At 45.6% G+C, this 25,061-nt stretch overlaps 1 long non-coding RNA gene across 1 annotated transcript in view; it reads right to left on the bottom strand.

Moving 5' to 3' along the window:
- Positions 1 to 25,061, bottom strand: part of LOC138540135 (uncharacterized) — a 45,314-nt gene that overhangs the window by 5,849 nt on the left and 14,404 nt on the right. The window contains exon 2 of the long non-coding RNA XR_011288198.1: positions 20,656 to 20,868. This is a non-coding gene — a long non-coding RNA (uncharacterized lncRNA). The remainder of the gene's footprint in view (positions 1 to 20,655; positions 20,869 to 25,061) is intronic.

Below are 25,061 nucleotides of genomic sequence, written 5' to 3'. Positions count from 1 at the left end.
GATTGGTGCAGTAAGGTACAGGGCCGCCACTTTGTGGTCTTGGAAGACATAAACACAAACTGTGTGGAAATTGCTCAAGAGGATCGGTCCATGTTGGGGAGAATTAAATCTAATCCTAAAGATTACTGGGGAGGGGTGTGGTTGAATACCCTACAAGGGATGGGACTCCAAATGGGACGCTCCCAGGTGACATCTCATTTAAACATACTAGGAGAAACAGTATCTCCAGCTCCACAATAGACTATATCCTGGTGAGAAATTGGCTTAGCTCTAGATGTTCCAAAATGTGTGGATGAAACAGTTCTGAGTGACCACGCGATGTTGATTGCAAGATTTGTCTTGGATTGCACCCAAGGTGATCTAAATGGCCCAAAGGATCTTTGGGTGAATACGGCAGGAAACAGGACCTCTTGCAATGGCCATAACATAACAAAATTAAATAATTGGTTACAGGCCTGTATTCATGAGACCTCCTATAGCTGGAAACTGGACACTTTTACAGTGGACCAGTCCGAACCCTTTATGGTAGATCTTGTAAACAAATCAGTTGGCACTCGGGTTTAATGTAAACAGATCAATGGTAGGCATTTATGTGTATTTAATGCCGAACTAGTGGAACGAAAACGGGCAATAAGAGCACAGCTGAAACCCATAAGGGGTAGGGGTCCATTGAATTTGACAGGACTGCTAGTGGCATCAAAAGGGTCAAATCGAATTAAAGATACTGGTTAAAGTGACACAGAGGGCTTATGTTGCGAAGGGACTCTGAAAGAATGCTGGAAACATTAAAGAACAAGCAAAAATGCACATTTTGGGAACTAGTCAATAAGAACTCTCGCAACATTATGATAACCAGGTGAATCCAGTGTCGGAGTCCGACTGGGTCTCGCACTTTGAGAAAAGTTTCTCTTGTAACACATCTGAGAACAAGGTAGGCCCCCCTCAGCTAAGCGACAATGACGGCTCCTGGACCTTTTGACCATAACACCAATGAAGCTACCCTGAAGAAGATTAGCAGATCCTGAGCACCAGGATTGAATACATTCTTGAATGTCCTGTTTTTAAGAATAGTCAAAGAAACTGGTCCATAAACCTAAACTTGCTCTTTAGGCACATACTGACTTCCAACAGCTTCTCAGAATTATTGAAAGTGGCACATGTCGTGGTTATTTACAAAAAAGGGCCGTGTTGTGACCCTTGTAACTATAGACCGACTTCCTTTCTGGATGCCGACAGCAAGGTGTTTGCCACCTTGCTGTTGGACCATTTGCAGATATGGGTCAAGGAGGCAAACATAATACAGAAGTGGTACGATGTTGTTACATCGCCAGGCTTTGTTTTTGCAGAGATTTTTGCAGAAACCTTTTAGCCTAAAAAACGAATCGACAAAATATGGGGGGAGGGGAAAGTGTAAGGGGATATAAGTGGTAGGGGGTGTGGGGAATAGGGACTAGATAATAGGGAAGGGGGTTTGGGGAGGGAACCCCCAATAAAGAAATAAAATAAATTGAGTATTTTTGGCAAAAAATTATTCTGCAAAAAGCTCTGCAAAAAAAAACCTGCCGATCTAAGAACATAGAAACACAGAAGAGACAGGTTTCCAAAAGAGTATGAGCACCTCATTAAATGGTGTGCTTCTGAAATATGTCCAATCACTATCCTGGGCCAAAAAGTACAACTATGTATTTATTGCCACCGTTGATCTGTCTGCAGTGTTCGACGCAGTGAACAGAAGTCTCCTCTGGGTCAAACTGGAAAAAATGGGAATTCTTCATTGCCTCCTGCATCTCTTAATTGCCGTGCCTGAGCAGTCCATGTTTCAGGTCAGAGAAAATGCAGACAGGGCCCTTTCGCGGGGCATAACAACTTGCAGGGGAGTAAGTGGGAGGGTGCACATTAGCCCCCTATCAGTTCAATCTGTACATGTCAGGTGTGGGGGACTATCTACTTCCAGTGGCCCATACCCCAAATGAATGACCTGAGAGTGGCCTAAGTTATGCCGATGATGTCCTTGTATTTGACACCACTGAAATAGGGCTTCAAAGGAAAAATACAGGCCTTTGGCAGATTTGTGATTGGCCATTCGCTTAAGATCAATTCTAATAAAACTAAAATCATGCTCTGATCATGGAAAAATTAATCGTCAGCATTTAGGTGGCAAGTGGATAATCAAACATTAAAGTGTGTGGACAGTTTCCCCTACCTAGGGTTTCTAATTTTCTCCAGACCGCAAACGCCCAAAGTGAAAGATTGGCTTAAGTGTCATGCTCTTACCTTGACCAATAAATTGGTGCAGGTGGAATCAAGATTTGGTAAATTTTCTTAAATTCTGACACTAAGATTTCATGAAGGGAGAATTCTTCAAAAAGTCCTTTATGGTTGTGAAGTTCCCTTTTTGGGGATTCTCAATTGCCTACCTACCACACATAGAAAGCTCTATATGGTGTACAGTGCTAAATCTGCAGAAATCCATGCCATTGGCTGCCATACAATTTGAGCTTGGGATCAATTCGATGAGGCGTCGAGCTAAATGGAGGCTTCTTGCTCTCTATGGATAAATCATCTGTCCCTTAGCAAAGCCATTGTACAAGGATCTTGATCAGTGGCAGACTACTGTATGCAGACGATGACCCAGCTGGACCTAACTAAGCATGATCTTACAACAAATCCTTGTAAGGTGAAGACAGCTTTATATCAAGAGGATTGGATTGACATTCTGGAAAGCATACACTCCCATGACTCATTGAGTCATTTGAAGTAAAGAACATAAAACACGAGGAGTGCTAGTACTGTATCTGTCAATTTATCCTAAACGCTTGCTGAGGAGGTCATTTTTAACCTTTAGATTGAACCTTATGTACACAAAACAGATCATGGTGTGATTGAGCCAGTGACATGGTCTGACCATCATCTGGTATCCTGTTCTTTTCTACCTAGGATCCCCTTTTGCAAACTCTTCCCCCCCCAAGAGGCTACTACGCTCTTGGCGGTTAGTCGACCCGAAGGCACTTAGTGCCCAAATTATTTCTAATTGTGCCTCTTTGAAGCCACTATCCTTGACCTCACTTTCCCACTCTCTGATGACTGCAGCTGATCATTATGCCCTGTTGAAACGGACTCAAGGTTGCAGACTACCCTCTCAACCCTGGTTCACGGACCAGCTTAAAACGGCTCACCGTCAACTCAGACAAGCTGAATGCAAATGGCGACTATGCTATAATCCCACGCTTAGAGACCTATATAAACTGAACCTGGCCACTTATCTGGCCAGCGTAAAACTGGCAAAATCCACCTTCTTTGCTCAGGAAATTGAACACGCGCTGTGAAAGCCTAAAACTCTTTTTTCCATTGTGCATTCGTTAGCCTCCTTCCAAACTCTTACCTCTATGGTTAAACCCTCTCAGGAACTGTGCAATGACCTGGCCTCCTTCTTCACTACAAAAATTGATGTTATTCGAGCTAACATCGCAAAATCCCTTGCTTTACTGCCTCCCGATACCACCTGCTTTGTGCCTGCCCTCTCCACTGGCACTTCTGTTGGTTGGTCTTCCTTCCCTCTATTCACCGAAGTAGAAGTTCTGGCAGCCATTTTAAAGATGAAATCCTCCTCTCCTGAGGATGCTATTCCTGCTGCTGTTATGAAGACTATTGCCCCCGACATCCTGACTGATATCACAATGGCAATAAATAACTCATGCAAGACCGGACTGGTCCCCCCGGAGCTGAAATCGGCGAGGGTCATTCCCCTCCTTAAGAAGCCCTCCCTGGGCCCTACTATCCCGGCTAATTTCCGCCCTATCTCTCTTCTCCCTTTCTTGTCTAAACTCCTGGAATCTCGGGTCACTCCTCTTTTGTCTTCCTTTCTGGAATCCTCTAAAATCTTTAATCATGCTCAGGCTGGTTTTAGACCAGGGAGAGGTACGGAAAGTGTCCTTGTCTCTGTACAGCATGACATGTCCAGACTTGTCGATGCAGGCGGAGTTGAGGCTCTGATCCTATTAGATCTCTCCGCCGCATTCGACACGGTGGACCACTCCATCCTCCTCTCCCGCCTCTCACAGATTGGGATATCTGGCTCTGTTCTTGCCTGGTTTACCTCCTTTCTTTCTGATTGCACACAGACTCTCGCTATGCCACCCTTTCTCTCTGTTTCCTGCCCCCTCACCTGTGGGGTCCCTCAGAGATCTTCTCTATCGCCGATTCTGTTCAACATATACATATGGGCCCTGATTTGCCTCATCCCTTCTTATGGGCTTAATTGTTACTCATACGCGGATGAAACACAAATCCTGATCCGTTTGGACCAGGATCAAACTGAGGTCTCAGCCTGTCTCCACAATTGTCTAAAGGCAGTCGGGATATGGATGGACCAGAATTGGCTAAAGTTAAATGGTGATAAGACGGAGGTACTGTTGGTAGGATGCCCACCCAACCCTCTACTGTGGACTCCAGCTTTTTGGCCTCTTTTCCTTGGCCCTCTACCTGGTCCAGTCAGTAAAGTAAAGAACTTAGGGGTCATCCTCTCCGCCTCTTTGTCTATGGCTAACCAGGTTACGGCCGTGTGTCAGTCCACTCATCATCAGATCCGGGTTCTCAAGAGGGTCATGCCTATGATCCCCGAAGCCCTTCGCCCTCCTGTCGTGGCTACACTAGTCCTCTCACGGTTGGACTATTGTAATTCACTGTACCTGGCACAACCGATCGGTCTTATCCACCGTCTTCAGCGTATGCAGAATCTTGCAGCCAGGTTAGCCACTGGCTCTCCCTATGGGGCCCACATCACGCCAGTGTTACACCAACTTCATTGGCTTCCGGTGAAGCAGCGAATTCATTTCAAGTCTTTGTGCATTGTCCACCGGGCAATTCACAGTCAGGGAGCCGAATTCTTACAGTCTAAATTTGTTCGATATGTTCCGGATCGAGATCTCCGTTCCGCTACTCTAACCGTCTTATTGTTCCTATAGTTAACCGGGAAAGGCTTGGCGGCAGAGCGTTTTCCATTGCTGCGCCCAACCTTTGGAACAACCTCCCCCGCTACTTAAAGCCACCGCGGACCACCTTAGTTTTAGAAGAGCTTTGAAAACAAACCTATTCTAATCTCCGGCTCCTCCTTTGGTCTCTCTTCAACCGAGCAGTTCTCCTTTTTAGCGCCAAGATGCCTTTGGGCGACCGTGCGCTCTATAAGTTGTAATAACATAACATGGCTTCTGTGATGCTAGTATGGCAAAATGGCGATTCTGTGGTAATAATGAATTGATTGAGGACCTAAAACATTTGATAATGTATTTCCCTGCACTAACAGTGAAGTTGATTTTGCACTACAGAACATTTTTGGACAGACCTCGCGAAGCTGTGGGTGATGTCTTTTGGACTTACTGCCTTGGAGGTCAAACTACTTCCATAGTCATTGCGGTTGTGGGGTATATTAAAAGTCTGGATTTAAATGGATTGATGATGTATAAATTAAAAATATCATCTGCCTCATCACGAGTTGTGCGATATCCCAGTGGTAAATCCCCAGAATACCGCCCAATACAATTACCATTACCAGCACTTGGTCCGCCAGTATTACTACCAGATCACAAGTGGCGATGGCGCTGTAAGTCCCCATTTATTTTAGGACATTGGACTCAATGGGGCTTTTTCGGGCATTTGCACCACAGTAATTGTGCCGAAAATGAGAGGAAAGTCAGCGGATTTACCTCCAGCTCAGAGCTGGAGTTGAATCCTCCAACTTTCCACCTAACTCGTAGTTGGTGGTGCGGTAATACAGCAGTAGCACCATTACCACCACATTTTTACCGTACTGCCCCATTTCTTTTAGGAAGACTGTGAGAAGTGCTTTTTAATAGGGAGAATTACAGAATGTACTCTCTCAGCATTTTTAGAGCAATAATGGTTTAGACCCTTTTTGGACACAAAATTATGTTGCAAATCAGCTATATTAAAGTTTTTAAAAGTACATTTAAACTGCGTATAAACACCATCCTTCATTCTCAGCTCCATTTTCTTTGTCATTTTACTCATACCTATTTTTCTAGATGAAGAAGTTTTGATATTATTAGTATTTAAGTGTATTGCATGGCTTTAAGAAATCACCTCTCTTTCGTCCTCTCCTCCTGTCTTTTTTTCCTCTTTTTGTACTTTGGGACTACACAAACAACCAACATGGTAAAAAAACAAGCAGTGTAGTTCTATTTCGTGAGGCACTACATCAGGCAGTCTTTGATTTTTAGCATAAAACGAATTAGATCTTGGAACATACAGTTTCACTGTTCTAATGTCCCAGAATTCAGAGTGATGAGGTTTTATAAACCAGAAAGAGACCCTCAAAATGTGAGTCTAGTCGGCAGGTCTGTGTACAAATGCAAGATTCTCTGTACACAAATCATGATCTGTGGTGCTGTTTCTGTCATTGTCCCCATCTATAAAAAGGGGCAGCGCGGACCAAACTGAGTAGTTTTCTGGCAAATTCTCTCATTGGTCCCATGGGTGTTTGCATCATTACTTTTGAAAGAGCTCATAAAGTGGGTAGAAACATCGAAAGTTATGAGTAATTTGCAAACTGGTTATCAGAAAGGCCAAGGAACGTTCTTCAGTGTCTGGTGTAGAGCTTTTTGAATAATACGACTCTGAAAAATAAATATAAGACCTTATATGTAGGCAGCCTAGACATGTCTACTACCTTCGATAAAGTGAATAGGAGCCAGTTTTGGAATAAATTGTTTAAATGGGGATTCCCCAAAGCTTGTTACCTATGATTAAATTACTTTATGGCAAACATAAGGTCTGTGTAAGGCAGAATACAGAGGGAGACTTAACGAAGGAGATTGAGGTGGATGGGGGGGGGGTGAGGCAAGGATGTGTTGTTGCTCCCACCCGATTCAATCTATATATGGCCAATCTTGTTTCAGAATTGATATCTGAAAGCACTTTTCCCCACGTCTTGGGTTCTTAATACTGAGATGTCTTATCTATGCGGCCGACATTGTACTATTCGATCAGATGCCAATTGGTCTGCAAAGTGCATTGGATGCTGTTGGGAAATTTGCAATGGAAAATAACTTGGCTGTGAACTCAGAGAAGTCAAGAATTCAGATTTACAATAAGAAGAAGAGCACCAAAAACTATTCATGGTAATTAAATAATTAAGTAATCTTGGAAGCCTGCAGCCTTGAGTATCTGAGTCTTACATTTGCAACTAAGACACATTTAACAATTGTAAAACCCATAGTTGAGGACATGGATGAAGCCATGATAGTACAACTGAAAATGATTTGTGCACAATTTTGTCAATTTTTTTTGTACCCTCTTTTACAGCAGTAGTTCCAAAGATCACTTATGGACTAGAAGTACTACCCTCTTTGATTAGGAGTTGGTTGGACCTCTTGGAAGGAAGAATATGGCGAACAGTGCTAGGGCTCCCAAATTTGGTCCCATTCCCGGTTATACATTGGGAATTGAGTTTGCTCTCTTGGTGATACACATATAAATGTAAGAGAATTGAATTATATTATAAGATTAAATCAGATACAGGTTCTACCTTACTTAATGAACTTGGAAATGTTTATAAAGATAGAGAAGATGCAATAATTGTGACCTTTGAGTTCGAGCAAAGATCTTTTAACAGAAGCAGATATCAATTCGGATATGGGGTGCCTGGATGCGAAACAGAATTAAAAGATTGGGATATGGTTGAAACATGGAATACATTTTTAAAAGTTCAAACTGCATGGAGAATAATGCACTACCTCCATGGGTTTGGTAAAGCCCTTGCCATATTTGTTAAAATGCCTGCTGAAACATTTTAGAGTATGTTTTTTAAAGTTTACAATGAATTGTATGCTCGTGCTGCATTAGGCCCTAGGATAGCTTTGGCGATACATAAAAAGAGTTTGCAGGCTCACTAAGCTACAAGAAAAGGAAACACTGAGACATCTGGTTTTGGATTGCACCTTTTTGAATGCATTACAGGTGAAATGTTTAGGGAAATGTGTTCACTCCACCACTTAGTTTTCAGTGAAAGCCTATAGTGGCGATTATTGCTAGGTCACTCCTTGGCTCTATCGATCGCATTGATTAATTTCTTAAAAATCATTGACAGCTCAATTGTTGAGTATCGGGGAGTAATTAATGAAGCCCTGATATATGTAAGAAGCCAATTTTACTATGAATTGTAAATTTGTACCTTTTATCAACTGTGTATTTTATATGAGTATGAGGGTATTTAATTTAATGCAGAAATGTTTTGATGTATTAATTTTTGGCCTTGATGGATCTGAGTAAGGCGTTTGATAAGGTCAACCGTGCTAGGTTGTGGAGTGTACTCAGAGCCATAAATTGCCCAGATGCTTTGGTGGACCTAATGGAGAGATTGCAACTCTCTACAGTGGCCCAACATAGGAGTGGTGGTGGTAGACAACGCACCCCTACTTTCCAGGTGGAATGTGGGGTGTGGCAAGGTTGCATCCTGGCACCATTGTTTTTTTGTCTCTATACTAACAGGCTATATGAACATTTATTGAACTCCTACTGATTTCCCTAGGTTGGGCAACAGGTGTTTGCCTTTACTTGCCTAGGCTGACAACAGTTTTATTGGCCCGCACTCCTAGATCATTGCAACACTTGGTTCGATGACTATGCTTCCTTCATGGACAGTATAGGGCTCAAGATAAATGCCCAGAAATCGTCAGTCATGGTTTGTTGTGGGAGGAAGAGGAAAAGTCCCCCAATGTGTTTAGCTATCTCCTGCAAAGAGGAGCCAATCCCTAGAGTTAATCATTTTGACTATTTGGGCGTGAGATTTTCTCAAAATTTTGGGCAAAGGCAGAAAACAAGAAGCAGTCACAAAGATTTCAGCAGGCAACGGGGGGGGGGGGGGTGTAACCGGAGCTCTGGGCTTGTTTTAAGCAAAACCAATAGAATGTGTACTGAAAGTTTACCATGGCAAAGCTGCTTCTGTGGCAAGATATGGCATAGAGTTGTGGGGCTCTGGCAAGTTGGAGCCTATTCAAGTGGCTGAGAACGATGATTTTTAAGAGCATTTGGAGGCTGCCTTGGTCTACTCCCAATTTTGCAGTTCATCAAGAGCTTGGTTGCTGGTTTTGGGGTGTTCTGGCCGCATCCTTACCGGCCAGCCATTGGCTCAGGATTGGGGGGAACACTAAAGCTTTTTTGACCCAGGAGTTAATGAGCTACTTGGTTTCTAGAGACCTCTATTCAAAAGTTCCATGGCTCAGATATGTGGAAACAAGGTTGGTTCAAGCGGGGTTAGATTATAATTTTCATAGGGCACCTTTCTTGTCTCTCATGGCTTCAAAGTCTGCGAGAACAAGAGTCCTTCAGTCTCTCTTGGCCAGAGGAGAGAGTCTTTGGAGCTCATGAAGCCGGCTAACAGGAATCTGATTATTACGTTCCCCTGGCATTCAAAAATATCTGAGCCTTGCAAATCACCCGTCCCAGTGCTTTCCTGTCTGAAGGGCCCGTTTTCACTGTACACATCTGCAAGCCGTAATGTCGGCTTGGTCTAAAGGGAGCGTGGACCACTCATGTCCATTCTGGGGGGCGTCTAAAGAAGACCTGACTCATTTTCTTTCTGTTTTGTCCTACCATCTCACCGATTAGGGGTCAAACATTGAAGCCCATTTTGTAGGGCCGGGGCTTTCAACGTTATGAGCCTGCACTGTATTATCTGTTACGGACAGACTCGGCTCAGGTGGGTTGGGCCATTTTGACGTTCTTAAAGCGTGCCTTATCATTAAAAGTACTCCTATTAAATTGTGACTTTTCATGTTTTCACAGTTTTGTTCGGAATCTTTTAGGTTGATTTTATTTGTTTAATGTTTTATGGATATATTGGTTTATAGATATTCTGATGTAATTTGCTGTGTTTTTATGGTATGCAATGTCTTACCGAAATAAACTTTATTTGAACTTTTAAAAAACAATTCACACAATAATATGAATTAAAGAAATACTAATAGTGCAGGTGAGATATGTCAGCAGATTTCCATGCTTGCTGTAGAGATCTTTGCAAGGTCAGCTGCAGGTCACAGGTGTGTTAACAAAGTTATGAGAACTCATTGCAAAATCTCAGAGATTGAGTATAGATAATCAGAAGCTTTGTCATTTGATGCAAACCTGCCTTCTCCTAACTAACAGCACGCTGGTGAGTGGCATGCACACTTAATTATTACCCAAATCCATAGAAAATATTTAGTTTGTGCAATACACTCAAACGCTCCATAACTCCAGCACTGGTGCTGCACCTGTTCAAATGGCTGAGAACCGCCAGTGGTGACACAGCTTTCTTCCTATTGTGCTTCTGACTGAACGAAGACAAGCAGTCTGGCTAGAATCCACTTAGCCTTTTCATAGCTGGCTTAAGCTCAAAGGGTTCACATGAGTATGATACACATCTGTTGTAGCTTTAATAATTGTCACCATACCAAAATCCAGGTATGACTGTGATGCTGGAAATGCATCGAAGGGACAGGGCCTCTGTATCCTTGTCCTTTACTGCTTTTTATCGTGTGTTCTGTCGTGTTTTCCGCACAGGAGTTCATGTGGGACTCCTGGTGATGCAGCTCTCTTTTGGTTTGGTGAATGGACCCGTGGGATACCCTTATGGCAACCATGTGCCCTTAGTGTATGTTTTGGGCACCTGTGGGTGGCCCACAGAGCAGGATATGGGCTGGTGGCAGCTTCATGCTGAAATTGACAGGTGCGCGGAGTATCCTCCATTTTGGGATACCCCGGCCCTGCCTTTGGGATCCGTTGATTCCTGATAGAAAAAAAGATGGCCCCGGTGGCCTCTTGCTTTCTATTACCCATTACCTTGTTTTCCCAAAGTCCTGGGAAGCCCTGACTCTGTCCCTTCCCCCTGACCAGCTGTTGGGTGGAAATGCCATATATGGTATTGTTGTGAAGGCCCGGCCAGACTAGCTGGAGCCTTCCCGGTGATGTATGTTGTGGGTACCTCCTGTGGGTGGGACCTGGATGAATAGAGTGTGTGACGAATATGCATTCTGTGTTGTGGGTGTCTAGTATCTGGTGGTTGACACAATGACTGAGACAACCCTGCCCGAAACCGGTATGAATGCAGCTTGGAGTGTTGAATGGCTCGGTACTTGTCCCAATACACATAACTTGTTGTGAGTGTCTGGAGAGAAGTGAATGGCCTGAATACCTCGTATGCCTGATTGGCTGCCTGCCTGCATGAATGCCCGTAGTCGTGATTGGATGCTTGAGTGTGACCCAGCGGAATGAATGGGAGATCAACAGTATATCTGGGGACCTCTCACTGCTAGGAATCGTGTTCAGAAGCTGAAGTCCACTACGACGAGTAACTGGAGTAACAGACGCTTTACCTTGAAACCTCCGCTGGACGAGAAGGAGTGCTGTAGCTCTCCCTCGCAATCTGAAGGCTGCTGTGTTTCCAAGGACTGACCCAGAGAGGACCTGGTAAGGCGCCCTCTTCCCAAGCTACGAGGGACCATCGTGCACAGATGATCTTTGCCAACGCTCCCTGGTAGACAGACATTTGACAGGCTGCCGACCCGATACGGGGACTGCTGCGGAACTCCAAGGAGAAGCACTCGGACTGTTGTCCGCCACTGTCGACGACCGCCGTCGCCGACCGGAGCCGCTGTGCTCCTGTTTGCCTAAGAACTTCAATTGATCATCAGACGCTCTCGTCTGCATCGTCACCCGCTTGTCTCCCGCTGGACAAGGCCTGACCGTCGACGCGCCGAGGAGCGTCCCCCGGAAGGTTTCCTGCCACCTGGGGACCACAGAGACGCCAACGATTCAACGCCCTTGCTGGGCCACAGTTCTTCACCATCTCTTTGCGGTCCAGAACTATCGTCACCGAGGTGCCCCGCACGCTTCTTCCTTGCAGGACGCCAACGCTCTGTCGTTGACGAGCACCGCTAGGAACGAAGGTGCCACTTCCCTGCCGTAGTTCACCCTGTTCACCGTCGGACGTTCGACGACCCGTGACTCTCGCCTTAAAGGGAGGGCACTCAAGAAGGGCCGTCGATTCCCCAACACCGAACGCCAAGTGCCCCAGCAACTCTTGACGATCCGTGGCTCCCGCCTGAAAGGGAGGCACTCAAGAAGGATCGGTCGACGTATCGTCAGAGAACTCTACTCCACCAGGTACATTGGGGGGGTAAAACCTTAATAGGAAGAAGTGAGACTATTGAACATATGGACTGGGCTTGTGCGATATATCTTTATTTTACAGGTTGCCCAGGTGGGGGGATCTCCACACAGAATTGTGCCTAAGGGTAGAGGTCAGAATTCTGCCTATTGTTTCAACCATCTTGCATTCTTTCCTATCTCTATTGCTGGTTTACTCGTTATTGATCTTTGTGACATTTTAACCGTACAGTTGATGCACTTTAATGAGATTCGATAACATTAGTGGTACCACTTTAGAATTGTATATGTTTATCATTATTGACTTCCGAGCACAAAGTGCGTTATTGTGATCGTGTACATACCTTTGATTATTAATTATATAAAGACTGTGTTTTCAGTAATACAGTGTGTGGACATTCCTTTGTATGGGTTTGGGGACTACACTGTACTTAAGAACCAGCCCGCATCACCTCCTGAGAAGCTAGGTCTTGATTGCTCGACCACGTACCAATAATAGAGAATCTTGGCTGGGGTCCTCTGTGCCTCTCCTCTACCATATAGAGAGCGCAAGTACAGACACCCCCTACCAGTCTTTACACTGGTGGCAGCGGTGGGATGCTTATGGTTTTAAGAATCAGTGTATAGCCGTGCCACTTACAAAATATCTGCACTTTATTGGATTAAGGTTTGGGTGTGTACAAAATAACTGCATTACAAGCAATGGAGTCTATTGCGAATGGTAAATTGACTCGGATGAGCTTAGAGGCTCTCCAGAGTGCTTGTGAAGCCAGGGAGTTAGACTTTTTGGATGAATCTAGGGCTGAGCTGATAGCTGCCCTGGTGGACTACCAGACCGATGGTGAAACTCTTGATGAGGGGGGGGATGCAACCAATGAGGACTCCGCCCCTGGGGTTTCTACTGAATCTGTTTCTGGGAATGCCGCCATTCCTGCTGCCGTTGTTCCGAACCCCAGCAATTCCTTGGAACTTGAGTTATTAAGGATGAAATTGGCCTTTGAATATCGCAAGTTGGAAATAGATGCTGAGCTTAAGAAAGAGGAGCTGGCGCAACAAGTGGAACTCAAGAATAGGGATCTTGAACTCAAAGACAAGGACACTGAATGTCAGAGAATCCAGCTAGAGAAAGCTCGAGTGGAGACTTCAGCGAAACCCAGTGAGAGTATCAGGTCCCCAGCCGCTAAATTTATGAAGGATTTGGTTGGTGTGTTTTCGGAGGGTTCTGATATCCTCCAATGGATTGAAGTGTTTGAAATGGCTTCTGCAATTCATGATGTTGACAAAAGAGATTGGGCTAAGTGTTTGCTAAGCAGAGTGCCTCAAACTGGATATGACTGTATTCTGAAGCTGAGTGTGGAAGAAAGGGGTCAGTATGAGTGTATGAGATCTGCTTTGATTGCCAAGTTTGGCAAGACGCCTACCCAATACCTTAAAAGGTTCAGGGATTTTAAGAAAAGAGAGAATGTGTCTTGGGTTGACTGGGTGAGTGCTGCGCACATGAATATGATGGGGTGGATTGATGGTTACAAGGTGAAAACTTTTGTTGAATTGTCCCACCTATTGTTTTTTGAGCATTTTTCGGAAGCATGTTCACCAGAGCTGCGTCAGTATGTTGCTGACCAGAACATTTTGGATCCCTTTAAGCTGGCTAGATTGGCTGACAAGTGGGTCTCCCACCGGGTGTCCCCTAAGGACACCAGTGGTAAGGACAAGGACAAAGAAAAAGGGGCCTCTCAGAAAACTGAGGAGTCCCAAAAGCAGTCAGTCGAATAAACCTAAACCCTCCTCTCCTAAGACCCAAAAATCGAGTGGGGATAAGTCATCTGTGGGTGGGAATAAGAGTAGTGGTCCTCCTGCTGCAAAGCAGGCTCCCGGTGGTTCCAGTACCGTACCCCGCACTCACAGCACTTGTTGGGACTGTGGGGCTCTGGATCACAAAAGAGGTGACTCCAAGTGTAAAGGTAAGGCACTCGGAGTACAGGCTGTCAGCCTGACCTACCCTTACCCCATGTCTGAGGTGGAGGCCTCCCCTCCTCTACAGGAATCACTTTTGGTACTCCCGTAGAGATTTCCTTAGTGTCCCTTGGGGCCTGGGACCAGTACGCGGAAGTACTGGTGACTATCCCACAGAACACCCATAGATTTTTGAGAAGTGTCCTCCTGAATGGCCAGCCTTCTACTGGTTTGAGAGACACTGTGGCAAGCATGACAGTGGTGGACAGGACCCTGCTCAAGCCAGAGGACTATGTAGATGCTCCTCTGAGAACCACCAGGTTAGCTGGTGGGCCTCCCAAATTATCGCCTGTAGCCCGAGTCACACTCGTAATTGGAGACAAGACAGCAAAGCTTCCTGTACTGGTTCAGGACAATGACCCTGCTAACATTCTGTTAGGTAACGATCTAGTCGAGTTGGGATTGATCGCGGATGGTCTTCCCATGACTGCTGCTGCGGTCACTAGGTCACAGGTGACACCGGGTCTGGCTGTGAGTCAGGTACCCAAGCCGAAGGCGCGGCCTAAGGCACGACGAAGGAAGAGCAAGAAGGCCACCTCTGTGGAGGGAGCTCCTTCTCTTCCTGCTGTTCCTACAGCACCCATTGGGATCCATGCTCCGGACAGGCTGGGTCCAGTGGTAAACCCCATCTCAACTCCTGTAGGAGAAGAGCCAGAAGACTCTCCTGTGGGAGAGGTTCTCAACCCGGAGGATCATCCCGATCTTCAATGCTTGTTAGCTGAAGGGGGACCCTCCCGGGCAGACTTCTGTAAAGGACAGAGAGAGTGTACCTCTCTTGAGGGTCTGAGGAAACAGGCCCTGTCCCAGGCACGAGGAGAAGTGCCTAGGACTTTCCGGACTTATTGGGAGGGTGGCCTCCTTGTTAGTGAGCTCACTAAGCCTGAACCTGGTGCCCTCAAGAGGTTGGTGGTACCCCAGGTTTACAGGCCCTTCCTACTGCAGTTGGCGCATGAGATGCCCTTGGCTGGTCATCTTGGTACCAAGAAGACTAAGCAGAGGCTCTCTGCCCATTTCTACTGGCCTCGGATGGGAGTAGAAGTGGAGTCCAACTGCAGGACCTGCCCAACTTGTCAGTTGTCTGGCAAAACTGGAGGCAGTGTCATTGCCCCCCTGCAGCCATTGCCAGTGGTTGGCACACCGTTTGAGAGGGTGGGCATCGACATCGTCGGTCCCCTTGACCCTCCCACGTCAGGTGGACATCGGTTCATCCTGGTTTTGGTAGATCATGCCACCCGATACCCTGTAAGCTATACCCCTTCGGACTGTTACGGCCAAGGTGGTTGCCGGGGCTCTCCTGGGCATTTTCACCCATGTTGGATTCCCCAACGATCGCGTTGATTAATTTCTTAAAAATCATTGACAGCTCAATTGTTGAGTATCGGGGAGTAATTAATGAAGCCCTGATATATGTAAGAAGCCAATTTTACTATTAATTGTGAATTTGTACCTTTTATCAACTGTGTATTTTATATGAGTATGAGGTTATTTAATTTAATTCAGCCATGTTTTGATGTATTAATGCAATGTTTTGAAATGTTTAATTGTTATCCTATCTTTTTGGCCTTGATGGATCTGAGTAAGGTGTTTGATAAGGTCAACCGTGCTAGGTTGTGGAGTGTACTCAGAGCCATAAATTGCCCAGATGCTTTGGTGGACCTAATGGAAAGATTGCAACTCTCTACAGTGGCTCAACATAAGAGTGGTGGTGGTAGACAACGCACCCCTACTTTCCAGGTGGAATGTGGGGTGTGCCAAGGTTGCATCCTGGCACCATTGCTTTTTTGTCTCTATACTAACAGGCTATATGAACATTTATTGAACTCCTACTGATTTCCCTAGGTTGGGCAACAGGTGTTTGCCTTTACTTGCCTAGGCTGACAACAGTTTTATTGGCCCGCACTCCTAGATCATTGCAACACTTGGTTCGATGACTATTCTTCCTTCATGGACAGTATAGGGCTCAAGATAAATGCCCAGAAATCGTCAGTCATGGTTTGTTGTGGGAGGAAGACGAAAAGTCCCCCAATGTGTTTAGCTATCTCCTGCAAAGAGGAGCCAATCCCCAGAGTTAATCATTTTGACTATTTGGGCGTGAGATTTTCTCAAAATTTTGGGGCAAAGGCACAAAACAAGAAGCAGTCACAAAGATTTCAGCAGGCAACGGGGGGGTAACCAGAGCTCTGGGCTTGTTTTAAGCAAAACCGATAGAATGTGTACTGAAAGTTTACCATGGCAAAGCTGCTTCTGTGGCAAGATATGGCATGGAGTTGTGGGGCTCTGGCAAGTTGGAGCCTATTCAAGTGGCTGAGAACGATGATTTTTAAGAGCATTTGGAGGCTGCCTTGGTCTACCCCCAATTTTGCAGTTCATCAAGAGCTTGGTTGCTGGTTTTGGGGTGTTCTGGCCGCATCCTTACCGCCCAGCCATTGGCTCAGGATTGGGGGGAACACTAAAGCTTTTTTGACCCAGGAGTTAATGAGCTACTTGGTTTCTAGAGACCTCTATTCAAAAGTTCCATGGCTCAGATATGTGGAAACAAGGTTGGTTCAAGCGGGGTTAGATTATAATTTTCATAGGGCACCTTTCTTGTCTCTCATGGCTTCAAAGTCTGCGAGAACAATAGTCCTTCAGTCTCTCTTGGCCAGAGGAGAGAGTCTTTGGAGCTCATGAAGCCGGCTAACAGGAATCATCTGATTATTACGTTCCCCTGGCCTTCAAAAATATCTGAGCCTTGCAAATCAGCGCTTTCCTGTCTGAAGGGCCCGTTTTCACTGTATACAAGCCGTAATGTTGGCGTGGTCTAAAGGGAGCGTGGACCAGTCATGTCCATTCTGGGGGGCGTTTAAAGAAGACCTGACTCATTTTCTTTCTGTTTTGTCCTACCATCTCACCGATTAGGGGTCAAACATTGAAGCCCGTTTTGTAGGGCCGGGGCTTTCAACGTTATGAGCCTGCACTGTATTATCTGTTACGGACAGACTCGGCTCAGGTGGGTTGGGCCATTTTGACGTTCTTAAAGCGTGCCTTATCATTAAGAGAACTCCTTTTAAATTGTGACTTTTCATGTTTTCACAGTTTTGTTCGTAATCTTTTAGGTTGATTTTATTTGTTTAATGTTTTATGGATATATTGGTTTATAGATATTATGATGTAATTTGCTGTGTTTTTATGGTATGGTATGCTACGTCTTACTGAAATAAACTTTATTTGAACTTTTAAAAAACAATTCACACAATAATATGAATTAAAAAATACTAATAGTGCAGGTGAGATATGTCAGCAGATTTCTATGCTTGCTGTAGAGATCTTTGCAAGGTCAGCTGCAGGTCACAGGTGTGTTAACAAAGTTATGAGAACTCATTGCAAAATCTCAGAGATTGAGTATAGATAATCAGAAGCTTTGTCATTTGATGCAAACCTGCCTTCTCCTAACAAACAGCACGCTGGTGAGTGGCATGCGCACTTAACTATTACCCAAATCCATAGAAAATATTTAGCTTGTGCAATACACTCACACGCTCCATAACTCCAGCACTGGTGCTGCACCTGTTCAAATGGCTGAGAACCGCCAGTGGTGACACAGCTTTCTTCCTATTGTGCTTCTGACTGAACGAAGACAAGCAGTCTGGCTAGAATCCACATAGCCTTTTCATAGCTGGCTTAAGCTCAAAGGGTTCACATGAGTATGATACACATCTGTTGTAGCTTTAATAATTGTCACCATACCAAAATCCAGGTATGACTGTGATGCTGGAAATGCATCGGAGGGACAGGGCCTCTGTATCCTTGTCCTTTACTGCTTTTTATCGTATGTTCTGTTGTGTTTTCCGCACAGGAGTTCATGTGGGACTCCTGGCGGTGCAGCTCTCTTTTGGTTTGGTGAATGGACCCGTGGGATACCCTTATGGCACCCATGGGTGGGGGTACAACCCTGTGCCTCTAGTGTATGTTTTTGGGCACCTGTGGGTGGCCAACAGAGCAGGGTATGGGCTGGTGGCAGCTCCATGCTTAAATTGACAGGTGCGCGGAGTATCCTCCTATTGGGATACCCTGGCCCTGCCATTGGGATCCGTTGATTCCTGATAGAAAACAAGATGGCCCCGGTGGCGTCTTGCTTTCTCTTACCCATTACCTTGTTTTCCCAAAGTCCTGGGAAGCCCTGACTCTGTCCCTTCCCCCTGAACGGCTGTTGGGTGGAAATGCCATATATGGTATTGTTGTGAAGGCCCGGCCAGACTAGCTGGAGCCTTCCCGGTGATGTATGTTGTGGGTACCTCCTGTGGGTGGGACCTGGGTGAATAGAGTGTGTGACGAATATGCATTCTGTGTTGTGGGTGTCTAGTATCTGGTGGTTGACACAATGACTGAGACAACCCTGCCCGAAACCGGTATGAATGCAGCTTGGAGTGTTGAATTGAGTGTTGAATGGCTCAGTACTTGTCCCAATACACATAACATAAAGTGAATGGCCTGAATACCTCGTATGCCTGATTGGCTGCCTGCCTGCATGAATGCCCGTAGTCGTGATTGGATGCTTGAGTGTGACCCAGCGGAATGAATGGGAGATCAACAGTATATCTGGGGACCTCTCACTGCTAGGAATCGTGTTCAGAAGCTGAAGTCTACTACGACGAGTAACTGGAGTAACTAACGCTTGACCTTGAAACCCCCGCTGGACGAGAAGGAGTGCTGTGGCTCTCCCTCGCAATCTGAAGGCTGCTGTGTTTCCAAGGACTGACCCAGAGAGGACCTGGTAAGGCGCCCTCTTCCCGAGCTACGAGGGACCATCGTGCACAGCTGATCTTTGCCAACGCTCCCTGGTAGACAGACCTTCGACAGGCTGCCGACCCGATACGGCGACTTCTGCGGAACTCCAAGGAGAAGCACTTGGACTGTTGTCCGCCACTGTCGACGACCGCCATCGCCGTTCGGAGCCGCCGTGCTCCCGTTTGCCTAAGAACTTCAATTGATCATCGGACGCTCTCGTCTGCATCGTCACCCGCTTGTCTCCCGCTGGAGAAAGCCTGACCGTCGACGCGCCGAGGAGCATCCCCCGGTGGGTTTCCTGCCACCTAAGGACCACAGAGACGCCGACAACTCGACGCCCTTGCTGGGCCACAGTTCTTCATCTCTTTGCGGTCCAGAACTATCGTCACTGAGATGCCCCGCACGCTTCTTCCTTGCAGCATGCCAATGCTCTGTCATCGACGAGCACCGCTAGGAACGAAGGTGCCACCTTCCTGCCGTAGTTCACCCTGTTCACCGTCGGACGTTCCACGACCCGTGACTCCCACCTTAAAGGGAGGACACTCAAGAAGGGCCGTCGATTCCCCGACACCGAACGCCAAGTTCCCCGACACCTCTCGACGATCCGTGGCTCCTGCCTGAAAGGGAGGCACTCAAGAAGGATCGGTCGACGCATCGTCGGTGAACTCTACTCCACCAGGTACATTGGGGGGGGGTAAAACCTTAATAGGAAGAAGTGAGACTATTGAACATATGGACTGGGCTTGTGCGATATATCTTTATTTTACAGGTTGCCCAGGTGGGGGGATCTCCACGCAGAACTGTGCCTAAGGGTAGGGGTCAGAATTCTGCCTATTGTTTCAACCATCTTGCATTCCTTCCTATCTCTATTGCTGGTTTACTCGTTATTGATCAGTGTGACATTTTAACCGTACAGTTGATGCACTTTAATAAGATTCAATAACATTAGTGGTACCACTTTAGAATTGTATATGTTTATCATTATTGACTTCTGAGTACAAAGTGCGTTATTGTGATCGTGTACATACCATTGAATATTAATTATATAAAGACTGTGTTTTCAGTAATACAGTGGTTGGACATTCCTTTGTGGGGTTTCGGGGACTACACTGTACTTAAGAACCAGCCCGCATCACCTCCTGAGAAGCTAGGTCTTGATTGCTCGACCACGTACCAATAATAGAGAATCTTGGCTGGGGTCCTCTGTGTCTCTCCTCTACCATATAGAGAGCGGAAGTACAGACACCCCCTACCAGTCTTTACAATGACATATTAGAGATTACCCTGCCACCAGACAAACAGTTCTTCAAATGTATTATGGTTTTGGATCAGATTTAAATGCAAGCTCTGCCTTCAGTGCCATTGGTGTTAAAGCAGCTGTCAAACAGGGCACTGCGACCCTTGCACCTGTTGTGTTCTACTGAAGAGCAGGAGCTGCATATCTGGAAACTTGTGCAGCAGGGCATAGGTGTTCAATAAAGCCTTGGCATGGAGCTTTCTTAAAGGGGGCAAAGTGTCTGTTTAGCAGACCACCCTTTGTGAGATCGATTACCTGCATCATTTTATAATTTCATAAAAATTTAAAATATTAGGACTGGGCGGGAGTGGTCTGGCACCGACGAAGATGGCTGCCTAGTGCTGCATCTCCCACACGTGCTTTAAGAAAACATCTCATACCGCAATGCTGGATAAACTTTTCTTTCTTATAAATACCTGAATGTACTGGGCATTGCTGGTGGTGTGGTCCGCTTTTGCTTTTTTGCCTTTATGACGGGGTATTTATGCTGACTGGGAACCTCTGGTCTTCGTACTGAGAAGAGCTGCTACAGAAAGCCGTTGATGCTGCGGTGAAGCTCGGTTTAATTTCCTCACGCAACGCCGCAAGTTGCACACGGAAAAGGCCTGCTGGTATATCTTCATCGCCACCTAATGGACATGAGAATATATACGGATATTAGAGCTTACTTTTCTCTGCAAAGGTAACTTTATTATTAATTACATCTTGTACGTGGTGGAAGCGGCCTTGATCATTTATATAGGATTATGGCACTTTCATATCTGCCTATGCATTGATAGCCTTCTTCCTTGCTGAAGGCATTTTCTTTTTCAAGCTATGAACTCCGCTGGGATACTTAAACTTATATTCATAGCTATTTATCATCGTCATTATTATGGACTGAGTGAGAAGTGGTGCCAAGACTCTATCAGGCAATAAGGAACCCCAAGCAGCTGTCCTCCCTTTGTAAGGAAGGCATAGTATTGAAGTAAGACAGACACAAGTGACCACAGTTCAAGGGTGTTTATTGAACTTTCAAAGGGGTGTGATAAATGCCTATCTAAACCTAAATCTAAGATGGGAGTAAGCTATGACCATCAAATAATAAAGAATGCAGTCCACGTGGAGTCTTGTCAAAATAAAAGGGCCTATACTAAAAAAAACTATTGCCAATCCCTACCGCTAATTTACAAATAATGTGGGGCAATGTTCATGAAAAAGAAAGAAGTGTTCACAAAATGATAAATCAGGGTGTTCGGCCATTGGCCTCCCTTGCCCACGTTTTCAGCACAGAGCAAGGCGGTTCACTCGAACCAAGCACACACTCTGGATTGCTTGACACGAGGACACAGTTCCAATTCCAGCATCAGGGCCTTCTGTGCTCAAGTCTCTTTTCCATCAAAGTCTCTTGATTTGGAGGACCTGATGTACAAAACAAAAATAGAAAGTTATTTTCTTCTTACAATTATATGACTTGGGTGCCTTTCCCCGACACCCCTCAGCTGGGCTCAGTTCCCTTTATTTTACGATTTCCAAAAGCATTCTCGGATGAATCACTGTTCACCCCGGATCCCCCTCAGCTGGGCTCAGATCCCATCTTTGTATCCAATTAGTCTCCCTCAGTTGGGCTTGGACCAATTATAGTTCACTCTACATTTATTGAAGACTTTCGAATGTGCACAGGGTTTAGCTTGACACGTTTCAGGACCACTCGGATATAAAGTTCCTTTTTTTAACCATATCATTCAGTTGGATACCTAACAGAGTCCTTCGAATGATTGCCCACGTGGCGCTGGACCTCTCTGTACAAGGTATCTTACTTTGCCTTTCAAAGTGCATTCATTTTCCACTTGTTCACGCCTCACATCACATGCGATTCAAGCACAACCTTGGTTCAAACACAAGCTGATTTCGTATTGGCTTCTCCGACTCACCGGCTGTTCTACTTTTACTGGCACGGCTTACTTGCAGCAGCCAAGGACAGTACCACAGCAGCAATTACTCCTCCCAGCTTGGGTTATCAACACAGGAGTGCCCCGTATACTTTTGACGCACAGTGTCGGAGGGATCAGCGTCAGTTCCCGGTCTTATGCTTATCACTCTCCAAGGCTTGTGAAAGTAACAGTGTCTAGAGGTCAAGGGCACTTTCCTCCTTGCAACCCTCTCCGCTCTCGCTGCCTTTCTCCTTGTGTGAAATCGCCATCTTGGAACTGCTGCTTCCTCGTGTGCTTTTCCTTGCTCAGAGTGTGCGTTCGTGCTCCGCCTTTTATCCGTGTTGGGAAGTGTGATGGAAGTCAGGTGTGTGTAATGATTTGTAATTGCCTGACCTTGCCTGACCAGGGTGATGGAACAATTCAGGTATACGGCTCCGGTGTTAGTCCGTTGTCGCTCACGATGAACTGTCGTGAGAAAGTCTTCATTTCGGGAAAGGGGTTGGGGTTGAGCTTCTAGATATCCTACCTGGTAGGATGGGGAAAGTTGTTACAGGAAAGGGAATACTGTGTCTCACCCTACGGTGTCCCACTTCCACTCCCTGAGCACCCCCCATCCAGGTGGTCCTCCCCCACTGGTCCACCTCCAGGAACTTGATCCAATAGTGATGGCCATGACCTGGCCACTTGGATGACAGATGCCTGAGGACTAGGGGGTGAGACACCTTCAGGTTTCTCACATACCCTTCCCCCATGCGATGTAGCCACATCTGTTTCACAGGGAACTGGGAAAAGATATCTGCATTCCCTTGGTCTTTACCTTTTTGGTGTTCCACAGTGTAACAGTAGGGTTGCAGGTCTATGAACCATCAGATGACTCGAGGGTTGAAGTCCTTGCTTGGGCTAATCCAAACTAATGGAGAAAGGTCCCTAACGAGTGTGAACTTTCTTCCTAGGAAGTAGTAAGTAAGGTAGATAATGGCCCACTTGATGGCAAGGGCCTCTAATTCCAGCACAGAGTAATTTGTTTCATGTGGGAAAGGTTTGTTACTCGTAAACAGGATGGGATGTTCTAATCCATCACAGACTTGTCATAAGACTGCTCCTAACCCTGTAATAGTGATATTGTAACCATATTTTTTGTAGTGTACAAAGCTATGCGATCGCACTTCCTGTTTTGTCAACGGGTGAAAGGTTGCGTTCCATCGCATCCCGCAATATCACTTCGGGGTGGGATCAAATGACATCACTTCCTGTGATGTCACCAGGGGTCAAAGGTCGTGTGATGTCACTTCCGCTACCCCTGGAATTTTGGTGAAATGACGTCCCTGGTTGGACCTCTTGGAAGGAAGAATATGGCGAACAGTGCTAGGGCTCCCAAATTTGGTCCCATTCCCGGTTATACATTGGGAATTGAGTTTGCTCTCTTTTGGCGATACACATATAAATGTAAGAGAATTGGATTATATTATAAGATTACATTAGATACAGGTTCTACCTTACTTAATGAACTTGGAAATGTTTATAAAGATAGAGAAGATGCAATAATTGTAAGGGACCTGTAAGGGAGGCGTCTGTTTGCAATACAAATTCTTTTGAGGAATCTACTACCTTTTGGATCGGGTTCTGACACAGGGTTTGTTTTAGGTTGTTGTAACATAGATCATCCTTGTCAGTCCAGTGAATTTTCTGGGGTTCGGCGTTCTTCAGTTTGTCTGTCAGCCTAGCTGTTCTATCTGAGAGGTTTCGGATAAACCTGTGGTAATAACTGATTAACCCTAGAAATGCTCTGAGATCTCTTTTATTTGTAGGTGTAGGGGTGTCTAAGACAGCCTTCACTTTCTCGTGTTGAGGTTGTACACTACAATTCCCTACAAAGAAGCCAAGCTATTTCACGACTAACTGGGCCAATCTGCCCTTGGATGGATTGGCAGTTAGGCCGGCCTCTCTGAGGGCTCTCATAATAGTAAAGAGATGGAAAAGGTGGTCCACACAAGTTTTACTATAAATGACAATATGGTCAATATAAACTCCACAGAACTCGGAGTAGGGCCGTAATAGTTAGTCCATAAGTCGTTGGAACATGGCTGGAGCTCTGTGTAACCCTAAAGGGAGGACTTTGAACTGAAATAGTCCTAAGGGCGTTGAGAAAGCTGTCTTTTCCTTATCAGGCCCATATACTGGGACCTGCCAGTACCCTTTCGTTAGGTCTAGGGCGGATTGAAAAGTGGAGTTTCTGAGTTTATCAATTAGGTCATCAATGCATAGCATGGGATATGCATCGAAGTCGGAAATGGCATTAACTTGACGGAAATCTATGCAAAACCTCCAGGAATGGTCGGGTTTGGTGGCCAGTATGATAGGGGAGGACCATGGGCTTCAAGAGGGCTCAATAATATTTGCTCTCAACATTTTATTCACTTCCTTAACCCCTATCTGTTTACAGGCTTCCGGGAGTCTATACGGTTTTAGATGAACTACTTTTGCCTTAGGTGTTCTAATATAGTGATAGGTGCCTTTGACTTTCCTGGTTTCTACGATAATACATTGGGAAATGATGTGACTAAGTCTTGTAAATCTTCTTGTTGTTAAATAGATAGCTCTGGAGGAATGAATTCAAAGTTGTCTATCTCTTCTGGTACCAAACAGGACAGTATCATGGCCTGGGTGGCCGACGGGTTTTCCTTCCACTCTTTTAAAATATTTATATGATATAGATGGACATTTTGTTTCCTGTCAGGTTGGGCTACTTTATAAGTACAGGTTCTCGTTCGTTCAAGTATTTCATATGGCCCGTGCCACTTAGAGGAAAGCTTATTTTCCGAAGTGGGTAAGAGGACTAGTACTTTGTGCCTATGGAAAACGATCTTAAGCTCACCTTTTTGTCGTAAGTGGATTTTTGTTGGATTTGG

Source organism: Ambystoma mexicanum, chromosome 1q, assembly GCF_040938575.1.
Source record: "Ambystoma mexicanum isolate Mex_15411 chromosome 1q, UKY_AmexF1_1, whole genome shotgun sequence".
Classification (NCBI taxonomy): domain Eukaryota; kingdom Metazoa; phylum Chordata; class Amphibia; order Caudata; family Ambystomatidae; genus Ambystoma; species Ambystoma mexicanum.
This window is presented reverse-complemented; position numbering and strand designations above follow the sequence as displayed.